Raw genomic sequence first — 22,136 nt, 5'->3', positions numbered from 1 at the left:
GCCGAGAGCAGCGGCGGCAGCGGCGGCGGCGGCGGCGGCGGCGGGAGCAGCCAACATCCGGGGCCGCGCACCCGGAACTACTTCCCGGCCCGCTCCCTCCCACCCCCACCTCCCGCGACGTCTCAGCGCTCCCGGCCCGGCGTCCTCGGCTCCACGGCCCGCCCCGTCGTTGCTGCGCGATGTACGAGGGATCCCTCCGCGGGGACAAGTAGTGCCTCTGAGCTCCCGCGATTCTGCCAGCGAGCAGCCAGCGGGAACCGGCGGTGGGCGGTGCGGAGCGCCTTGCAGTGCTTGCGCCTCAGGCTTGAGAGCGGCTGAGGCGGCCCGGCCCCTCTCCCGGGATTCCAACTCCTGAGGAATGCGCCTCGTGACCTCCCCGCCTTCCAGCCTCTGCCTCTGCGCGGCCCCGACAAGCACACAGCGCGGATTTTCCCGGCCGCCACCGGGGCGCTTTGGACCTTGCTTGGGGACACGCGTCCTTCGGAATGTCAAGAACCCGGGTTCGAAGCCCCTCCCTACCCAGGCATGTCGTCTTGTCATTACCCCTGCCGCGTCATCCTCTCCTTGTCTAGTTAGCCGGCCAGGTCGTGGCCTCCCTATCAACAGGTGGAGCGTTTAGTAGGGTTGTTCAGACTTCTGGTAAACTTTGGACTTTCCCTCAGTCTTCACTCATCCTACCTCTGAACTATTAGTGTTGACGATCTGCCCTGTGCTTTTACACTTAATTACCTTGGGATGTATTGTAACACAGCTGTGCAGATGCTGTGTTAAATCACATACTCTTCTCTGCAGCCTCAAGAACAATTGTGATCTTACAGCAGTTGCTCAGTATTTGGACATTTGATGGTTAGATGGATGTCAGTGAGTTTGGTTAAATGAGAAGCCAAAGGTCTAAGAGAAATGACCCTGGCAACTTTGCTGAGCTAAGACAGCATGAAACCATCCTTCTACTCCTTCATTGAGCATTGAACACTTTCATCTGCCAAGCATCTCCTGGCAATTGGGGATTCAAAATATTTACTTCTGTCCAGAATACTTCAGTGAGATTCTAAAGGTTTATCCACTCGTTTGTCCAACAAAGACATAAGAAGCCATTGTACCAGCCACTACTTTAGTGTTTCAGATGAATCGGTGAACAGAAAGGGGGGAGGGGCGACTATCATTCCCTCTTGGACAGAGAGAAAGGTGATAAAAATAAAAAGAATTATGTAATAATGCTAGAAAGCGTTGAATGATACAGGGAGAAAAAAACAGGACAAAACTGTGTGGAACACTAGGATAGTCCTTTTAAAAAAGAGCTGCCTGGCAGGGCGGTGGTGGTGCTCGCCTGTAATCCCAGCACTCTGGGAGGCAGAGGCAGGCAGATTTCTGAGTTCAAGGACAGCCAGGGCTACACAGAGAAACCCTGTCTCGAAAAAAAAAACAAATCCAAAAAACCAAAAAAATAAAAAGAGCTGCCTGGGTGAGCCCCAATAAGGCAGCTTGAATCAGAGGCTTGAAAGAAGTGAAGGGATTTAATGTAATTGTGGTTAAAACATCCCTGCGAGTGTTAGAAGTAGTAAGGTCAGGAGAGGTAAAAGATAAGAACAGGGGGATCTTGTGAGCAGTCTCTACGGCGCTTTAGACAGTACAAGGTAGGAAGTCAGAGGTGACATTACCCAGGAACAAGGTGATGACCTGAACTAGGACAGGACCACAGAGGAAAATAAGACACAGGCTTTTATAATCTTAAGCACTCAGTCTAGGGCCTAGCAAGATGGCTCAACAGGAAAAGGAGATTACTAGACAAGCCTGGTGACCAGAACTTAATCCTTGGAATCCATGTAAAGGTAGAGAGGAACCAATTCCACGGGGTTGTCTCTGACCACACACATGCTATGGCAAGCGCGCATGTGCTCACACACGCACACACCACAATAAATAGTTTAAAAAATAATTTGTCTAGATGCATGTTTATAACTTCAGCTCTAAGGACACTATGGCAGGAGGGTGATGAGTTTGAGGCCACCCTGGGCCACATTGACCCTGACTCAAAAGCAAAAAACTCATAGTCTAGTGGGAAATAAGTAAATTGATTATATAACACTATGACAAGGAGAACATAGTCCCAAAGAGGATGCCCCACTACTCCCCCCACCTTGACAGCTTTCCTGAGGAAGGATAGGCTACCCCAGAGCTCTGGTCATCAAGAGAATTAGAATTACCTGGTTTGCTGGTCAATCAAGTGGATCCTCAGTTGAACATAATTAACACTAGCCTTCCCAGCCTCTCAGGTCTCAAAGTTCACCTTCCTCCACCTAAGCTATAGAAGAATACTAAAGAGCAGCCCAGGTACTGCTCTTAGAGAGATGGGTACAGCTATTCCCATTTGTGTGTGTGTGGGGGGGGGGGGTATGCTGAAGCCAAGAGTCACCAGGATTTAACCTGAAGCTTAGATCAGGATCGTGAAAGACCATAGTCAGGAATCTCTCTGAGACACTTCAGTAGAGTCAGCCAGAAGATAAAGCACAAAGACAAGCAGGGCCTTGGCTCCAAACCCATCCACTATCTCTGTGATGGCTCTTCCTGCTTGTCAACTTGACTCCATCTGGAATGAACTACAATCCAGAATTGGAGGGCATACCTGTGATGCAGATCTTGAGGCTGGAAGACACAAGTTTCTGACCTGGATCTTGGCTTGGAGATCTTGAGACATAGTGGCCATGAAAAGCTTAGGCACAGGCAAGGTAGTGCATGCCTTTAATCCCAGGAGATTGAGGCAAGGAGATCTCTGAGTTCAAGGTCAGCCTGGGACAGAGCAAATACCTGGTACATCCAGATCTAGTAGTACACACTGTTAATCTGAACCACACCTTCTGCTGGAGAGCTATATAAGGACATTGGAAGAAGGACGAGTCACTTCTTTGCTTGCACTTACTTGCCAACACATCTGTCAGAACACATGTCTACAGAAGACTAGCTGAAACAACTAGTTGCTCCTGGGACTGAGCAACTACTAGATTCTTGGACTTCCTGTCCACAACTGCCCATTGTTGGGCTAGTTGGACTACAGACTATAACTCATCATACTATAGAGAGACATTCCATAAGTTCTGTGACTCTAGAGAACCCAGACTAATACAACCTCCTCTTACAAGTCATAGACAGGACACTTCTCACTGTTTTGGAATTCTGAGATACTGTCCAGCAATGTTCATTCTGGTTTACAGAGTGCATAGAATTGGAGAAAAAACAGATTTACATACCTGCTATGATTGGTGGTAAGTCACTGCCTTTGAGGAACAACCAGAAGCCACAGAAAATCAAAAGGTGGAGGACCAATAAAATGTGTACTTTATGTGGTATCACAGAGAAAGGAGCTTCAGTTGGAGAAGAGCCTCCATGAGATCCAGCTCTGGGGCATTTTCTCAATTAGTGACCAAGGGAGGAGGGCCCCTTGGGTGGTATCATCTCTGGGCTGGTGCTCTTGGGTTCTATAAGAGAGCAGGCTGAGCAAGCCAGGGGAAGCAATCCAGTGAGGAACATCCCTCCGTGGCCTCTGCATCAGCTCCTGCTTCCTGATCTGCTTGAGTTCCAGTCCTGACTTCCTTTAGTGATGAACAGCAGCATGGAAGTGTAAGCTCAATAAACCCTTTCTTCCCCAATTTGCTTCATGGTCATGATGTGTGTGCAGGAATAGAAACCCTGACTAAGACATGGAATTCCTGCTATGGGTAGAATGTAACTGGTCTGACTACAGAAACAAAAAAATTAATAATGGTAAGAGAACAGATGTGTCAATTTGCTTTGCTGTAGTAACCTGTTCACCATGGGTTTCCATCCCATAACATTGTATTGTATACTTTAAATAAACACAATAAAATTAATTTTAAAAAATTTAACATGTGGAAAAGTACACACACACACACACACACACACACACACACGAAATTGCCATAACAACAAGAAAGGCTCTGGGACTTTGCAGGGAAGAAAAATTTAAAAACCAAAGTTGGAAGGGCAGACGTAGGTACAAATCTAATATTCCTTAACTTCATGTGCTACCTATATCAAACTTAGTTTCTCTCCATCTCTATTCCTATACCTATGAGCTGGAGATTTTAATCACAGAGACCTGGCCAGAGAGTTTGTGCCCAGGCTATAATCAAGTCAAAACCCCCACAGGCAACTGTTCACTATATACATGGTGGGGAGTTACCACATGAAAGAGTAGTTTGCTATCTTGGGAGATGCTGATAGGCTGGAAGGGAAGGTTGGAGCAGGCCATCTCTCAAAGAAAAGCTGGTAAGCCTGGGGACAGATTATGAGATGAAGGTATTACTGTTTCTTATTGTTTTCAGTCTTCCTCCGGCTTCATGTGCATTATAAATTCTCCGAAAAGGACACAGTCCATTGCCTAGCTGTCAGAACCCTACAAACCAAGGATTGGGCACAGAGTACTTAATGGCCAGATGTTTGATAAGTTGACTCCACAGCCACTTAGACAGAAAGATTCCATCTGATCCTTTTTTCTGTATTTGTTGCCAAAGAAACGGGGAAAATGGGAAATAAATTTAAAATGAGCCAAGATTTGCAAAGGAAGAAGAGAGAAACATGATGCAAGGCCTTCTCATTTCCAGCTCTTGAAGAGCCTTCCAGATTTCCTCATTATCTAACACATAATTTCTTATATTAGACATAAAATATTAAAAAAAATTACATATTGGTCTCAGGGAAGCTCTTAATACTGCTTACAGCTGCTTAATGACAACACTTGAGTATTAGTCACTATGCATACTTAAAGAGCGGTCAACAATCATTTATCAAGTGCCTACTCATTCCAGGCATTGTGTTAAATATCAAGGAGTTAAACATGAACAGATAAACAATTCATTTCAATGCAAGTCAGCAGAGACTTATATTTGTGCCATGGAAACAGGGATGAGGCAAACTGGTCAGTTTGGTGCAGGAAACTGTAAGCCTGTAGAGACAAAGACAGCTTCCCCCTTGAAAGGTAAGGGTGGGGTTAAGGCAATAAATGAGCAGAAGTTTGCTATCTAGAGACAGCAGCAAGCTTGGGAATAAAGAAAACCTCAAGTGGGGTGAGAACAGCTTGTACAAAAGTGGGAAAGGTTGGGTAGATAGAAGAGCCAAGCTACAGAAATAGGAGTCTAATAAAAGGTCATTAAATACTCCTGGGTGACGGCAATAACTATCTCCTGGAGCGAGACCACATTGTTCTATGTAAACTATCCTTAAACTGAATTCTTCCCTCTGATAGCTTGGCTTTAGTTTCTGACTATCAGTAAAGCAAAAGGTAATTTTCACAGCCTATGGGAGCGAAGCATTTTCTGTAGAAAGGTCCAGCCTGGACTCAAGTCTACCACCACCAGTAAAAGCCAAAATAATTTATTAGTTAATCTGATAGCAGATATGCACTGATATACTACACACACACACACACACACACACACACACACACACACACACAATCCTTCTCTGTTCCTTGTAACTTGCCTCAAACCTTGGCTCACCTCCACTCTCAGAATCAACTGAGCTAATTAAAAACGTAATGAGAGACACAAAGGCACCAAGACAGCTGAGCAAACACGAGCCAATGCACAGACTGAATGAAGTATTTACATTAGATATAAGCAATAACGTAGATGAAATAGTGGCCCTTGGAAGGGTCAGTCAGTGGACATTCGGGGAGCTCTCCTCTCCACCAATTACTCATATTTTAGGGAGTGTTAGAATGAAGGGAACCTGCATAGCAGAGAAATGGCAACCAGGTTTGCAGTTCAGTGTAACTTGATCCTCTGGATGCAAATTTGGAAATTCAATTAGCTCTGAGGTGTAACATCATTGGTTGATTTTGTGTTGAATGAACTAAATTGGAGCCTTTGGGAAGCTCCAGTGCTGGAGGGGAGTGATGAAGGCCTACTCACCACCAGTTGAGTATTCTTTGTGAACCACATAATGGACCTTTTGCAAATTTTTATTTAATCTTTACCACAAAAACTGGGAAATGTCCATCTCAATTTTGAAGCATAGCAAGCAGAGGCAGGATTTGAACCCAGAACCACCTGATTCTTAGCATTTGTTCTGCCCATTTTCAAAACACTCTCCAACCCCACAGTCATTGTTTCTATTGATATAAAAATTGCAATCTCCTAGGGCTAGCCATTGCAAGATGATGTCCTAGCATCTAAGTACCACAGACACAGTATGATTGACTGCATTTCCATTCCCAAATGCTTAGGGTGCCTCTCCAGTTGGGTTAGACCCTCCGGCTGAGAGCAGAATTGACCCTGTGACCTGTATCACATAACAGAATGAGAGCTCAGTATGAACAAGCCTCCAGGCGGTGTGCCAAATCCTGCTGTCCACTTCTAGCTGTCCTGATGACCATTGCTGCTCAGGGTAAAAGCGGTTCCATCTGCAGCAGACCCAGAGTGGAAAACAGGTACAGCAAAGCCACAGCAGTACTGGAAGGACCAACCAAATGCAGAAAACAACCCATTGGACCACTGAGAGCTGAGGATCATCGCAGCAACTGATCATATACAGACAGTTTCTGAACCCTCCTCTGGAACATCTTAAAGCTCTGGTATCTTTTCCAGGTAAAGAGATTGCCTGGGACACATAAAAGAAAAAAAGAAACAGGACATAGCAAAATTAAATTCAATGCGGATAGTAGGCCTCTTTAAGCCTTGGTGTACTCTGGGACCTAGGGAAGTAATGCTGAAAGTTAGAATTCAGTCCCTGTATTTGAGACGAAGCATGCCCACCTGTTTCTAAACACAGTACCATCATCAATTGAGCATGGCACCCACTAGACATTCTCCATATTTTTGTCAGACTAATGTTATATAACGATCTAGACCTGTAACTTGGTTCTCCTAACTCACTACAAAGGCTCTGGCTGTGCTACAGTTTGTTGCCAACTTGGGCTAGGGAATTGTTGTTCATTTTTATGTTGTATTTTGTATGTATTTAAAAGTCACACAAATGGAGAGTGAGACAGGGCCTCTGGGGGCCTGTAATAAGGGAAGAGTTCATTAAAGGCACACACACACACACACACACACACACACACTCCTGGGGCATTAAGAGCTGTAGAGAACATGGAAGGTTCCAGACAGCTTGGTAACTGGAAAACTAGCCTAGTCAAGATTATAATGGGATTGGACAAAGAATACATGTATGTTAACCCTAAAATCAGATGAACATCAGGGCAGAGAGTCCCAAAGCTTAATGTTTTCTAGGTATCTTCAAAGAGTAAGGAGCACTGATTTAAAGACCTTTATGGTAGGCTAACCCATACCCTAGAATGAGGCCTTTAGTTCAATCCCTAGTACTGAGGTAGGGTGGAGGAAAAAAATACTTCCAGGGGATATTCTTCATGTAACCATTGAGGAGAATGCAGCCAACTAAGCCTCTCCTAACCTGTGGATGAATCCTCCAAAGCAGGAAGAGATTTAATCTGTTTATTACTGTTTCCTTAAAAAGCTAAGGTACCACAAAGATAAAAGCCGTAGCTAGGGGGCAGTATGGCATAATCATGATCAAGAACATGGGCTCCCCATCTTCCGTTAAAATCAACCCAGAGATCAGTAACATTAATTGGTCCATTTCTTAATTTCTCTTAGCTCAGTTTTCTCATCTGCAAATTGAAATAATAATAGTAGCTGCTGGATAGGTGTGTGGTAGATTAACAGAAATCACAAACACTGAGTACTAACTGTTCCTAATTCCTTGTTTGACCCCTAGAGAAAGGAGAGTAGAGGAAGGAATTTAATCTGACTGACGCTGAGGGTCTTAACAAAGTGTTTGCTTATACACAAACATTTGAGTTGAAGCCTTGAAACATGAAGACACTCGGGAGAGTGGTTCCAAGAATAAAGGCTCAAAGTGGGAAAACCCACTTTTATTCTGGATCCCTGACCTGGTAACACACACCTTTAGTCCAGATCTTTGGGAAAACCCACCTACAATCCAGGCCACACCTTCTGCTAGAGGTCTATATAAAGAACACAAAAGAAAAAAGCCTCTGTCTTTGCCGGCTTGCTCTCCCCTTGCTAGCAAATATCTTCCTCCACTGGCCTTGCATCAGACTTGACTGGGTTTCCAGCATATACTGAAGACCACCTTAGACAACCAGCCTTGTGAAGTGAACTGATCACAAGTAGCCATTGTAGGATTAGCTGGACCACAGCCTGGAAGAGAGAAAGCCTTTCAGTTCAACCTGAGCGTGGATTCAGAAACCCCCATCCAGACCCTTCCTGTCAACAACTGGACCTCCCTACCGGGCCACAGACAACCTCTGACAGGACATCAGGATCAGAACCAAGTAAAAATGAGCAGAGGTCCAGTCAATCAGACAGCAATTCCAGAAAACACACTGAAGAATCAGCTCAGATGGTGAGTCTTCATCACCAGGAAAAGAAGGCACTCTACGAAGGACTCCAGCCAGGTCACAACAGGAAATGAGAGCAGCTCCCATGGGAAAAAGAGACATAAGACTTCAGTAAAGAAGGTTGAGCCAAAGCCAGTGGTCACCAAGATGGACTAGCCCATTGCCCGGAACCTCAGAACACAGACCTACCACCAATTCAGAAGAGCCTGGTAAACGTTCTGCAGGGGATGTCTGAAGAGATTTATAGAGACACAGCCCAGCAGCATGGGTCCCTGCTCACCCCAGCAGCTCTCTCAGCTCAGACAGTTGCAGATTCTCTGACTGCCATGACACTCACCTTCTACAGCATGGCCAACCAGGCAGGCTTTGCTTTCCCTGCTGAGGGCTGGCTGGTCCTGTCCCACGCCTGCCACTCAGGAGCTGTCTGGCAAGGAATCTCAAAGTCCTTTGGTGGAGGGAGGAAAGAAGATCACAACCCTGTCAGTCCATCAGACAGGTCCTGAGCCAAGGCCATGAGACTCTCCTAAGCAGAGTCACACTCTGAGACAACAAAGGACCACTGCACCTCCCTGTCTACACAGCCTGTGGCATTCACCCTCTCTGTGGGAACATGCAAGAGGCACATCGATAAGAAGAAGAGTTTGAAGTGCTTCTCGGGATTATGAACTGAGTTTCACTGGGATCTAGGATACAAGTGCTAAATGCAGAGTGGATCCTTGTTTTCTTTGGGTATTTTGCTAAGTGTGTGTTGACTTTGTATACTTATGTAGAAAGTGGCAAATAAATATTGATTTACCAGGGAAAAAAAAGCATAAAGGCCCAGCTCTGTATTTCAAATGAAACATAACTGAGGTCCCCTTCCCTCTCCAACAATCCCCGAGGTTTGGTGAGGAGGTGATTGAGACTTATATGCTAACTACATCACAGCCAAACTTCCTCTGCCCAGCCCAATTCATTTAATTGTCCCCTAAGGCTGATCACAAAAGCCCTCCCTCCCCTCAAAACCATACCTCTCGCCTTTTGAAGTTGGTTTTCCGAGGCTTCTAACAAGATAGTCTTGTTTATGTTTATGATGTAAGAACCTCTCTACAAAGAACTAGCTAGAGGAAACACTAACTTCTGTGCTAAAACATCACAGATTGTCCATCACTGTTCTTTATTTTCTTACATCTGAGTCTCTATGTGCATTCAGTCTTGGATGATAAACTTAAGGTTTGCCAAGGTTTGGGAATGAAACATCCTTCCCAGGCTCCCGTGAATACTACTTAGTCCTCATGTATGGCCTCTTTGGGAGAAACTTTATGATGTAGGGCCTTGTTGGAGGAAGTAGGTGACTCTAGGGAGTACTTTAAAGGTTACATACCTTGTCTCTACTCCTCCTCCTCTCTCTCTCCTTTCCATCTGCCATGAGCAGAACATCCTCCCCCTCCAGACCTCCCATCACCATGTGTTTCTACCCTAGTGCAAAAGGCCAAGAGTATATGGAAATTATAAGCCAAAATCAATCTTTCCTCCTTTAGGTTGGTTGTATTAGGTATGTTGTCACCACATGAAGAAAGCCAATTAACGCAATGTTCTAAATGCATATAGTTCCTTAGTTTTTCAAATTATTCATCTTGGAAAATTCCAATATGCAAATGACAAGATATGCCAGGAACTCCTTAGATTCTTCATCCAACTGTGACAGCTCCTGGGTGGCAGGCAGTCCAGCCTGCCCTCACCTCACCTTGCCCTTGTATGTTACTTTGAAGCAAACTCCAGACATCAAAGAAATTAATGCACTCCTGTCTTCAAATATACCTACAAAAGATTTGAATTCTCTTTATAGCAAAATGTTATCATGCTTACAACCCTAACATGAATTTCTGAACTTACTGGTATTGAGATATGTGTTTTAATACATTTTTATTTCATCAGTATATACCTATTTACATGGTACTGGTTACATAAGGACATTTACACACAATGTATCCTTCCATGTGCCTACTGTCCCTCCTCACTGGTCCCTCTTCTTAGCTCTCTGCTGTCCTGTTAATTACCTTGTCCCCTGATGGTTTCACTTCATATAATATATGCACATATGACTTTATATGCCCACATAAAATCTAAGAACTGCAACAAGAGAAAACACAATATCCACCTTTCTGAGATTTCCTTATGTTGCTGCTAGACACATTCGTTCACCTGTAAATTATATGACTTCATGCTTTATGGCTAAAAAAAAAATCCCTTCTGTATGCATACATCACATTTTCTTTACCCATCCCTCTGTCAATGGATGCTTAGGTTGTTCCCACAACTAGCTACTGTAGGTGTTGTTGTAATAAACATGTATACGCAAGTGTGGTATGGTGACCTGGAGTCACCTGGATAAATACTCAGAAGTGATACAATCAGATTGCAGGATAGATCTACTTTTAGTTTTTGGAGGACCCTCGGGTAAATTCCAATGCCCTGGCTAGTTTGCATCCCCAATGGCAGGACATAAACATTGTTTGGTCACATCTTTGGCTACATTTGTTGTTGTCTTTTTAGTAACAGCCATTCCCACTGGACATAGATGGGATCTCAATGTAGTTTTGTGTTTCTTGGGTTGACAGGGAGTTTGAACTTAAAAAAAAAAAACAAAACACAGTCCTTACAAGGTATTGCATGTCATCCTTGCACAGGGGCCATGCTAATCTTCTCTGTATCGTTCCAATTTTAGTGTAGTTGCTGCCGAAGTGAGCTTGAGTTTGAACATTTTTCATTCATACAAATAATTGATCATTTATACTTCATCTTTGAGAGTGTCTGTTCATTTCATTAGCACATTCATTTATTCATTCATTCGCTTATTCATTCATTCATTGTAAGACAAGGTCTGGAATATCTCAGGGTATCCTTGTATAAGATATGTACCTGAAGATGACCTTGAATAATCCTCTTGCCTCTACCTCCCAAATGCTCAGATTACGTCCGTGCAATGGCATTCCACTCCACCCAACTAACTGGTTCATCAACCCTGTCGTTCGATTTCTTTTAGGAAAAGATGTCATTTTCTTTTAGGAAAAGATGTCTTTTAGAAAATAATGTCATTTAGGAATCTCTAGTCCTTTGTGTCATCTAGATAGCAATCCCACTGTGACATGTGCAGTTAGCGAAGATGTCCTCCCATCTGTCAACTGCCCTGCCTCCATTAGTTGTTTCCTTTGCTGTGCACAAGCCTTCATTTCCCAAAATCCTACTTGTCTATTGTCCACATTATTTTCTGAGAGACTCCTGTGCAGGAAGTCCTTATTGATACACATATCTTGAGGTGTACTTCCTGCTTCCCCTCTAATAGTAACATAGATTCACATCGTGTATTACAATTTTTGATCCATTTGGAATGGAGTTATATGCACTGATAAGTGTCTAGTTTCATTCTTCTCCATGCTGACATCCTACACCATGTGTTGAAGATGCTGTCTTTTCCATGGTGTGTATTTTGGGCATATTTGTCAAAAATCAGGCAGCTATTGAATATCTCAGCCTGAGGCATGTAAACCCCTGACTTACAATTTAAAAAATGAACGAATAAGTAATTAAATGTGCTAATGAAATGAACACTCATAGTACAGAAAGCACAAATGATCAATAAACATGTCCGGGTCCTCTGTCATGTCCCATTGAGCTGGATCCCATTGAGGTACACATCTTGTTCTGCTGCAGCTCTTGAATCAGATATGGTGATATTCCCAGCATACCTCCTTTTCTCAGGATCTGGGGTCTTTTCTGTTTCCATGTGGATTTTAAGTTTTTTTTTCTTTCCCTCCCCACCAAGTCCTCTAAGCCAGTGTTTCTCCAGTCTTGGGCTCTTTTCTACTCTCCTGACCACTACACACTCACACTCACAGAAATACATATCTTTAAAAAATAGAAACTAGGACCTGCAGATGAAAGAAAATATGTGGTGTTTGTCTCTGTGCCTGGCAGGATTCTCATTTAACATTATTTTCCAATTCCATCCATTTTCCCACAACTTTCATAATTCTACTTTTTTGTAAGTAAATATAAAATTTAATATGTAGCCCAGTTTTTCTTTTTTCCATTCACTTGATGGACACCTAGGATGATTTCATTTCCTTGCAATAAACGTGGTGATATACAAATGCCCCTGTAGTAGCAGATAGACCATGGAGACAGGAGATATGTGCCCTACAGTGATTTTATTTTTCAAAATCTGAGACTCCTCTATTTCCATACTGTCTATATACAAACAACAACAAGAACTAAGGTTCCTCTTCTTTACGATAGTTTGTTATTATTTGTTTTCTTGGCCGTGGCAAGTTTCACTCGGATAAACTAGAATCTCAAAATGGTCCTACTTTGCACTTCCCAGATGGCTAATGATTTTAAACACTTTTAAAAATATTTATTTGCCATTTGAATTCCACCCCGATCCCTTTTTTGAGAACTGTCCATTCAAGTCAGCGGTTCATTTATTAATCAGCAGGGTGTTTTTCAATTATGTTCTGCAGTTCTTTATATATTCTAGATATTGATGCCTGTCTGAAGTACAGCGAGCAGAGAATTTCTGTCAGTCTCTGCACAACCAGTTTACTCTGCTGATAGTCTAAATCATCCTGTTTGTCCGAAGATATATCTTTGATACTTCCTCCCAATGCTTATACATCCAGTCATTTTATGGGTTTCTTAAAATTTTGTTTGAATCAAAATTCAAATAAGATCCATACATGAAAACTCTTTATCTACTCTATATCTGTTTTTTTTTTTAACATTAAAAGTTACTTCTGAGCCAGGCATAGTGGTGCATGCCTTTAATCCCAGCAGAGGTGATCTTTGTGAGTTCAAGGCCAACCTGGTTACATAGTGAGTTCCAGAAGGTTACATAATGAGACTCTTTCTTGAGGAGGAGGAGGAAAAAACAACTTTCCTAAGGCCACACAACTGGCAGATGGCAGAAGTAAAGAAGACGTGTAACCCAGATCTGGCTGGCTCCCAAGGTCTGTCTTTCCAGGGGCTCCCACTGGCTCTCTACTAGCTCACGGCGTAGTGGGTATACCATGTTGAGTCTTTGGAAAGTACAACTCAGCTGTAAGAATGACACCTGCCTTCAAGGGAAGTACAGTTTTTGAGAGAAAAATGATATTATTACAAAAACAACTGAAGAGTATTAAGCAGGAAGACACTATGTAGAACAGGAAGACAGGGCATTTTATGGTCGGTGATTGCTGTAAATGCATGGAGAATGTCTGTGTTTAACTGGCATGCCTGCAAGAGACATTTCAAGCAATGCAGAAATTATTGCAAATGTGAAAGCTTTATCAATGAGCATGGGGTCCTTTGCACAAGCATCCTTTCCCTTGGGATCTATGCCACACTGACACAAAGATTTTGTTGCCATAGCAACTGGTCATTGGACCAATGAAATAATCGGTTGTCATGGTAACCCAATCTCCATCTTACTCCCACCAGGCACCTGTTTTAAATCATCACACCCTCTGACAACTTTGCACCACCTAACTGTTCCTTTCTTCTTTCGTTTAGTCACCCTGTTATCTCCAGCCACCTATGTTAGAGCCTCTAAACATATTTGGGTCCATACATGAGACTCCTAAAGTTGTGGCAAATGGATGATTTTGTAGTGCAGAGCCACACTACAGCAGGGGAAGCCCTCTCAAAAGCAAGAGTGAAAGATGCTTTGCACCGAACGAAGTGTGTGATGACCTTCTTCCCTGCATCTCCCCAGGAAAGATGCTTGGACTTTTGGACATGTGCTGTACTGATTATCCTCCTGCCTCTGTCAATTTCTCCACTGGCTCTTTTTCCTCCTCTTATCTCCCAAATGCAGGTGTCTCTCAAGGCTCCACTCGCTGTCTGCTCTCCCTCTAAGCGCACTGCCTGATGCAGCCACTATCCCAGCCCCATGAAGGTTACTGAGCCCTTGAAATTAATTGCAGGCATGATGGACTCACACGCTGCAAGTGTAAGGTGCACATGGATTACTTGCAAAAAAGTACTTGATTACATGCAAAAAATTACTTGATTACATCGAAGAGCTCTTTGGTAATCTTTGTGCTGATTAAATGTTAAAGTGACAACAATCTGAACATATTTGGTAAAATAAAATATACTATTAAGGTTTAATTTCACCTGTTTCTTCTGTGTGTTTTAATATGGTTGTGGACATGGATTGTGTGTGCATGAGTGTGTGTGCGTGTGTGTGTGTGTGTGTGTGTGTGTGTGTGTGTACATGTGAATACCATAGAATGAGTGTGACATCGATGGACAACATTCTGGAGCTGGTTTCGCCTTCCACCTTGTTGAGCCAGGGTCTCCCTTATTTTTGTGCTACACCAGGTGTTCCAGGAGAGTTGACCTACAGGTTTCCAGGGAATCCTCCTGTCTCTGCCTTCCAGCTCACAGTAAGAGTGCTGAGATTAGCCGGGCGGTGGTGGCGCACACCTGTAATCCCAGCATTCTGGGAGGCAGAGGCAGGCAGATTTCTGAGTTCGAGGCCAGCCTGATCTACAGAGTGAGTTCCAGGACAGCCAGGGCTACACAGAGAAACCCTGTCTCGAAAAAACCAAATTCAAAAAATTGGAAAAAAAAAAAAAAGAGTGCTGAGATTACAGATGTAAGCCATGGAATTCAGCTTTGTATATGGGTTCTGGGAGTCAAACAGGTCTCCAGGCATATGTGGCTAGCATTTCTGCCCACTGAGTCATCTCTGAGCCCAGTTGATGGCATTTTTGAATGACATATGTGGTTTGCACTCACTGTCTGTGCTGTAGCTCAGTAAGACAGCACGGGTCTGAATTTATTGACTAATGCTCTTTCCCCTACATCCTAAGTGTCAAGTATTCCCTCCATGAAATGATTCTAAACTCTTGAGCCCTGACCCCTCCTCTAGGATTCAAATCTACATTTCTAATAACCTACAAGTAACCACCAGCTCTCCAGCTCACAAAGCATAAAATGTGAACTTTCATTCAAAACTTGTTCTTTCTCTGACCGGCTTCACATGCTCTGCATGAGTTCTTATTGCTTCCATAAATAATTGTCACAAGTGTAGTGACTTAAAATAACACAAATTTAGTATCTAATAATCCTGAAGGTCAGAAGTCAGAAATCAGTCCCACTCTTCTATGACTAGGTGTCACATGGCCAGATTCTTCTCGAAGTTCTAGGAGAGAATCTGTCTCCTTGCCTTTAGCGTCTACTAGAAGCTGCGGGCATGCTTTGGCTCACGCCCACAGCCACGTTCAGTGCCAGCAACGGGAAGGTTCCTGATATGTACATTTAGTTCCTCACTCCAGACATAACTTCTGTCATTTTCTTTTCACTCCTGTCCCTCACTGAGCTCACAAAGAATCCACCCAGACAATCCAAGATCATTCCCCCCGCCCTAACCAGCTGATTAATCCTTAAATCCCTCCTTTGTTTTCCTTTTTTCTACTGTTTTGTTTTGTGTGTGCATGTTTCATGTGTGAGGACACATATGTGGACATGTATGTGAGCATGTATGCATGTTGGTATGGATACATGTGTTGATCAGGAACTCCATTGTCCTTCCATCATCCTCCATTGTCCTTCCATCATCCTCCATTGTCCTTCCATTTTACTCAAGAGATAGACTCTCTCCATCAAACCCACAGCTCAAGGCTCGGCGTGTATCACTAGCCTTCTTGCTCTGGAGATCACCTGTCTCTGTCTTCCAAAGCTGATGCCACACCCTTCTGGCACTGGCTGGGGTTTTAGGAACTCAAACTCTGATCCTCATGATTGCGTGGTAGTGAGCGTTCTGACCTCTGAGTCATCTTCCCAGTACCCTGCCTTCAGTCTTAATGTATCCTTTCCTTATAGCATGATAATATAGTCACAGAGATTGAGACGCAGACCTCATAGACTTCTCATTTGAAAGAGCTAAACAAGGAACAAAGGGCCCTTTGCAAGGTCAGCAAGAAAAGAAACTATAACTTAAGCAGATTCCAGGAGAGTTTCCATTGCTTTTGAGGTGACTGACGGCAGAGAGGGTTAAGACAGCTCACTGGTGTGCACATCTATTGTCCATCTCTTTTCCTCATCCCTCTCCATCCTGAGCTACATTTTCACTCTGGGATCTATGGAAGCTACTCTATGTCATTAAATTCTGTCTCTGTTTCCTATTGTGGTTATTTACATACTTGTACTGAATATCAGGTTGTAAGACATTTAGGCTACCTTTATGTTCACCTATCCAGCCCCCCACCCCTACCCTCACCCCAAGCTGGAGTTTTAGGCAGTTGTGAGCTACTGGATGTAGATGCTTTTGGTCCTCAGTAGGTGCATTGAGATTTAGGGTGCAGATCCTCTATAACCAATGGTGCTTAACACAGTATGTAATGCATGGTAACTTAACTATTCCCGTTCTTTGAATTTAGTGAAATAGAGGCAACTCCTGTTGACCTAGTGAGCTTATCATTACAGCCACTGGCATCCTTAAACAGCGACTCTTTCATCGTTGGCATCATTAACTAATTCTATTCTCTCTTACAGTGACCTTCAGTGTGAATTCCCGTAAATAATGGGCTATCATGCACTGGAGTTTCATACTCATTCAAGGATTGTATTTTATTACATAAGTTATAACAACATCATGGTGTGGTGTTTTGAATATGCTCGGCTTGTGGGAAGTAGCAGTAGGAGTAGGAAGGAGTAGTAGGAAGTAGCCTTGTTGAAATAGGTGAGGCCTTGTTGGAGGAAGTGTGTCACTGTGTGGGGGGATGCGGGGGGGGGGGGGGGGGGGGGCCGGGGAGGGGGCTTTGAGGGAGCCTAGTGCTCAAGCTCTGCCCATTGTGGAGGAGAGCCTCCTACTGGCTGCCTTCAGATCAAGATGTAGAACTCTCGGGCTCCTCCAGGACCACGCCTGCCTGCACACTGCCATGCTTCCCGCTGTGATGATAATGGACCAAACCTTTGAAACTCAATTAAATATTTGCCTTTATAAGTGTTGCCTTGGTCATGGTGTCTTTTCATGGCAATGAAATCCTAACTAAAACACATGGGTAGTCAAAACTATAATTATATAGCTCAATTTAAGTTTATGTAAGTCAACGTCAATGCTATCAGTGTCAAAGGGATGAGAATTATTTATATGAAGGCTGAGTTGAGAATCCCTACAACACAACCTCAAATTTGCTGATGGAGTACATTGCTCTGAAGAGTAAGGACTGTGGTGATTGCAATAAAGACAGAAATCTCAGCACTTGGGAGGCAGAGGCAGTGTGTCTGAGGCCAGCCTGGTCTACATACTGAGCTCTAGGACAGTCAGGGCTACATAAAAAGACCTGTCTCAAAAATAAATAAATAAATAAATAAATAAATAAATAAATAAAATCTTTAAAACTGGAACTGAAAACCCCTTAGAGTAGAATTTGTTAAATCTAATGAGGAAGTTTAGAAAAGTTGCCTCATTCATGACTAATTGTGACTTTTAAAAATAAGAATAGAAGAAATCTGTCCTTTTACATTAAAAAATAGTTGTTGTTGGGGCTGGAGAGATGGCCCAAGTAGTTACGAGCACTGACTGCTCTTCTAGAGGTCCTGAGTTCAAATCCCAGCAACCACATGGTGGCTCACAATCACCTGTAATGAAATTGATGCCCTCCTCTGGTGTGTCTAAAGACAGCTACAGTATACTTATAATAAATCAATAAATCTTTAAAAAATTTTTAAAATAGTTATTATTATTAATGTATGTGTGCACACACAATTGCTAATTGATGCACACAGTAATAAAAATCAGTCTTAAAAAAGACTTCTTGGAATTAATCTGGCAAAAGTAGGTAAGCTCATTATGAAGAAAATTAAAATCAGTCTTCTAAGCATTAAGTTACAACGCAGCACAAGAACACACGGGGAAACACACAGAGACCCACAGAAACGAAGTTGGTCACAGGTCCACAAGTTGTAGGCGTCAGTGTCAACAGATGTAAGTTCTTCCTTAGAGTTTATCCATGAATTCAATCACATTGTAAAAGCGAAGCAAAGCATGACTTTCCATAGCACGAAACAATCAAATGTTGAAATTCAGCCTGAAGCAGAAAACAAGACAGCTGGAAGATCTGGGAACACCTGCGAAGGATCGCTCGCCAGGATCCACTGCCTAGACCAAGGTGGCGTGATGCTGGCGTAGAGCCAGACACACTGGTGGGTGAAATCTAAAAAGGACCTCAGAGAGCTGTCTCTGAATGTTTGCAGCACTTCAGATTTGCCATTGGAAATATGGAGGAAAGGATCAGGCATGGTGTCACACTCCTTGAATCCCAAGCAGTAGCAAGTGGATCTCTGTGAGTTTGAGGCCTGATCTACCATGAGAGTTCCAGAATAGCCAGGACTACATAAAAGAGATCTTGTCTCAAAAATAAAAAATAAAAATAAAGAAAGTATAGATGGAAGAACAAACTAATCAATAAATAAGTGCGAGAACTGATTATAGCAGGAGACTGTGTTCCGGTGCTCTCTGGAGCTTGAGTAGCAGGAGACACCGTGGCCCTGCATCCCTGATCTTCTCACACGCAGAAACTTAAAAAGTTGTTCTGAAAGTAGAACCAGAAGTCAGGCGGCAGGTTCCATACAGACTGGGAGGCGCTGAAGGCTTTACTGTGCTGTTGCACAGTATGGTAACTGTTGTCATAACAACCTATTGTATATTTGAGGGGAAGCAGGAGAGAAGCTCAAAGTCTCCACACAGAAGAAATGGTGAAGAGCTGAAGAGCTGGCTCAGTGATTCAGAGACTGGCTGCTCTTTCAGAGGATCTGGGTTCAGTTCCCAGCACCCACATGGTGGCTGGCAACTGTCTATAATTCAACATTCAGAGGACTCAGTGCCCTCTTCTTGTCTCCGCAGACACCAGGCACACACATGGTGCACAAACATAGATGCAGGCAAAACACCCACACACATAAAATAAAATAGTGAAGAAAAAGAAAAGAAATGGTTTGTTTATCAACAAGGCTTGGTGCACACATTTTTAAAAAAAATTCCTACATATTGTTAAGAAATATGGGACCTTGGGAAGAAGAAGAAAAAACAGTCATTCCTGGAAGATTTCTGAGTAGCAAATAAATATGCAAAAAAAAAAAAAAAAAAAAAGCACCTTCTCCCGACCAGGCAACTGAAGGAAGCCCTTGGGACACTATTTCACACCCATCTAAGCAGGAAAGTGGTGGAAGTACTGGTACAGGTGTCGTATGTGGAGCTCCAGGCACACATGCTGATGGGCAGACTGTCAGTTCTTTCTTCCAGATAAGAAGATAATTGGACATCTGTGTGCAGTGGTGCATACCTGTGATTCCAGCTGTTCAGTAACATGGGATAAGAGGATCACACACTTCGAGTGATTTAGCAAAGCCCTGTCTCCAGAATGAAAGGAAAAAAACCCTTAAAGTAGAGTTGTGAAAATGAAAATAGGACCGCCATTTGACTCACAGATTCCATTGTTTGTTTGCTTGTTCGTTACTCTGCCAGACTAGAAAGACCCTCACACGTATGTACACAAAGCCACATATATAAATGATCAGACTGATGATCATAGGTAGAGAACATACTGAGAGTACATGAGGACTTGGGTCCAAACACCAGTATCACATACATGTACACGCATGTACGCACACCATGAAACATTGCAGTATTATCTGTTATAAAAAAGGAAACATCTCATATGTCCAACAAGGAATAAAATGCAGTTTTACTGCATCCACAAGATAGTTTACTAGGCAGTGTTCAAATAAAGCAACCAGATGTGATAGATATCAACAAGGAATACATTCCAGACACAAGAAATCAAGTTGCAGAAGAATATGTAGAGTAAGGTACCATCTACATAAAGATACAGATATGTTAAAAGTATGTTTATGGCACACATACAAGCCTAAGTATCCAAGACACGCTGGATTCATGATACCTGTTAAAAAGGAGAGAAGGCCAGAAGTAAAGTTATCATGGTATATATAGCTTTTGCCTCTACTTAAAATGTTTATTCCTTTTTGAAAAATCCAAAGCAAGTATGGGTATAAAATATTAGCAATCATGTAGATGAATATAGGAACAGGTGTTCAATCCATTTTCTCTGTATGTTTGCACATTTCTTTTCTTCCTTTTTCTTTTTTCACTAAGAAGAATGCTTTGGAAACCATAACAACAGCTGGAGTATGAGGTTAAGTTAGCTTTTTGTTGCTACAATAAACACTATGGCCAAAAGCAAGTTGGACAGGAAAGGGTTTATTTTATCTTATAGCTGTAGTCCTTCACTGAGGGAAGGCAGAGCAGGTGCTCAAGGCAGGAGCTGAAGCAGAGGCCACGGAGAAATGCCACTTACTGGCTTGCTCAGCCTGTTTTCTTATAGAAGCCAGGACCCCCAGCCCAAGGTAACAGTGCCTACAGTGAGCTGGACACTCCCACATCAAATGCCGACCAAGGAGGTGAAAGCTGGTCATGGCGTTGTGGCTATGCAGCAAGACGGTGTCCAAAAAGAAGATGAAGAAGGAGAGGAGGAAGAGGAAGAGGAAGAGGAAGAAGGAGAGAAAAGAAAAGAAAGAGAGAGAAAATAAGACAAAAGAAAAGGTCCAGACATGGGGACTGGCTCATGCCTTTAATCCCAGCACTAGGGAGACTGAGGCAGATGGCTCTCTGGGAGTTCAAGGTCCAGCCTGGTCTACACAGTTCTAGAACATCCAACGCTATATAGTGAGACCCTGTCTCAAAAAACAAAAACCAAGAAACAGCAAATAAATTTTAAAAATAAAGTGGTTTATAATCTATGCCTGTTCTTCCACATCGTCAGGTCATCTCTAGATTCCTTGGCACTCCACGGAAGTTCCTTTACCTGTATAAGGTGAAATTGAATGCCCTACTGAAAAGAATTAGCATGTTACCGTCAGTTGGCTGAAGCCTTCCCATTCACCCTGGGTGGTAGTCATGGGTAGGTGACAAGACAAAAGCTCTTCAAGTGCTTTGGTAGATTTTGTGTCCCTCGGTATTTGGCAGCAGCATGGATTAGCAGCAGTCTTACAGGGCAGCAGCAGGCACCCTCTGGGGTTACAGCTCTCTACAGGACTTGGGAACTGTGACCCTTAACTTTTGTATAGATCTAGTTATCTAGTTTGCTTTTCTGTTGGTACGATAAAACACCTTGAACAGGACAGCTTACGGAAGGAAGGGTTTATTTTGACTTATGGATTTTGTAGGATGAGAGTCCTTCAAGGTGTCGAAGCGTGGTAACAGACATGGTGCAGGGAGCAGAAGCTGAGGTCTCAGATCTTCAAACAGGAGCTTGGCAGAGAGAGCAAACCTGGAATAGTGGACCACTAAAACCCCCAGTGACACACTTCCTTCAGCAAGAGCACACCTCCTAAGCCTCCCCCAGCTGAGGACCAAGTGTTCAAATTCTTAAATCTGTAGGGGACATTCTCATTCAAACCACGCATACAGGAGGTGAGGATTTCTTAGCTCTTGGCAGCAACTGGCATCACAGCTTCTGGGCAGTCCGTGCACTGGGACTGCAGTGTTTTATCTCCTGGGCTAGGGGTTTCTGGGCTACTTGGCTGCTCCTAAAAGCTCGACAGCTCTCTGAAACTCTTCCAACCACCAAGACCTGCACTTTATTTTCTCTGTCTATTTATAGCTTTCTTTAGCTTCAGCACTTCATTGGCTTTATTTCTGCCCACCCCCGCCCTCATTCCTGTCCCGGCTACTATCTTGAACTGATCA

The 22,136-nt window shown here is 43.3% G+C and overlaps 1 non-coding gene and 1 pseudogene across 1 annotated transcript; one reads left to right on the top strand and one right to left on the bottom strand.

Moving 5' to 3' along the window:
• Window positions 1–358: 358 nt before the first annotated feature.
• On the top strand, window positions 359–8,901 carry LOC127680365 (protein FRG2-like; annotated as a pseudogene).
• Window positions 8,902–11,022: 2,121 nt separating this feature from the next.
• Window positions 11,023–11,125, bottom strand: LOC127681826 (U6 spliceosomal RNA). The gene has a single exon (XR_007977187.1). It is a non-coding gene; the product is annotated as a U6 spliceosomal RNA (small nuclear RNA).
• Window positions 11,126–22,136: the final 11,011 nt, after the last annotated feature.

Source organism: Apodemus sylvaticus, chromosome 3 (genome assembly GCF_947179515.1).
Source record: "Apodemus sylvaticus chromosome 3, mApoSyl1.1, whole genome shotgun sequence".
NCBI classification, from domain to species: Eukaryota; Metazoa; Chordata; class Mammalia; order Rodentia; family Muridae; genus Apodemus; species Apodemus sylvaticus.
This window is presented reverse-complemented; position numbering and strand designations above follow the sequence as displayed.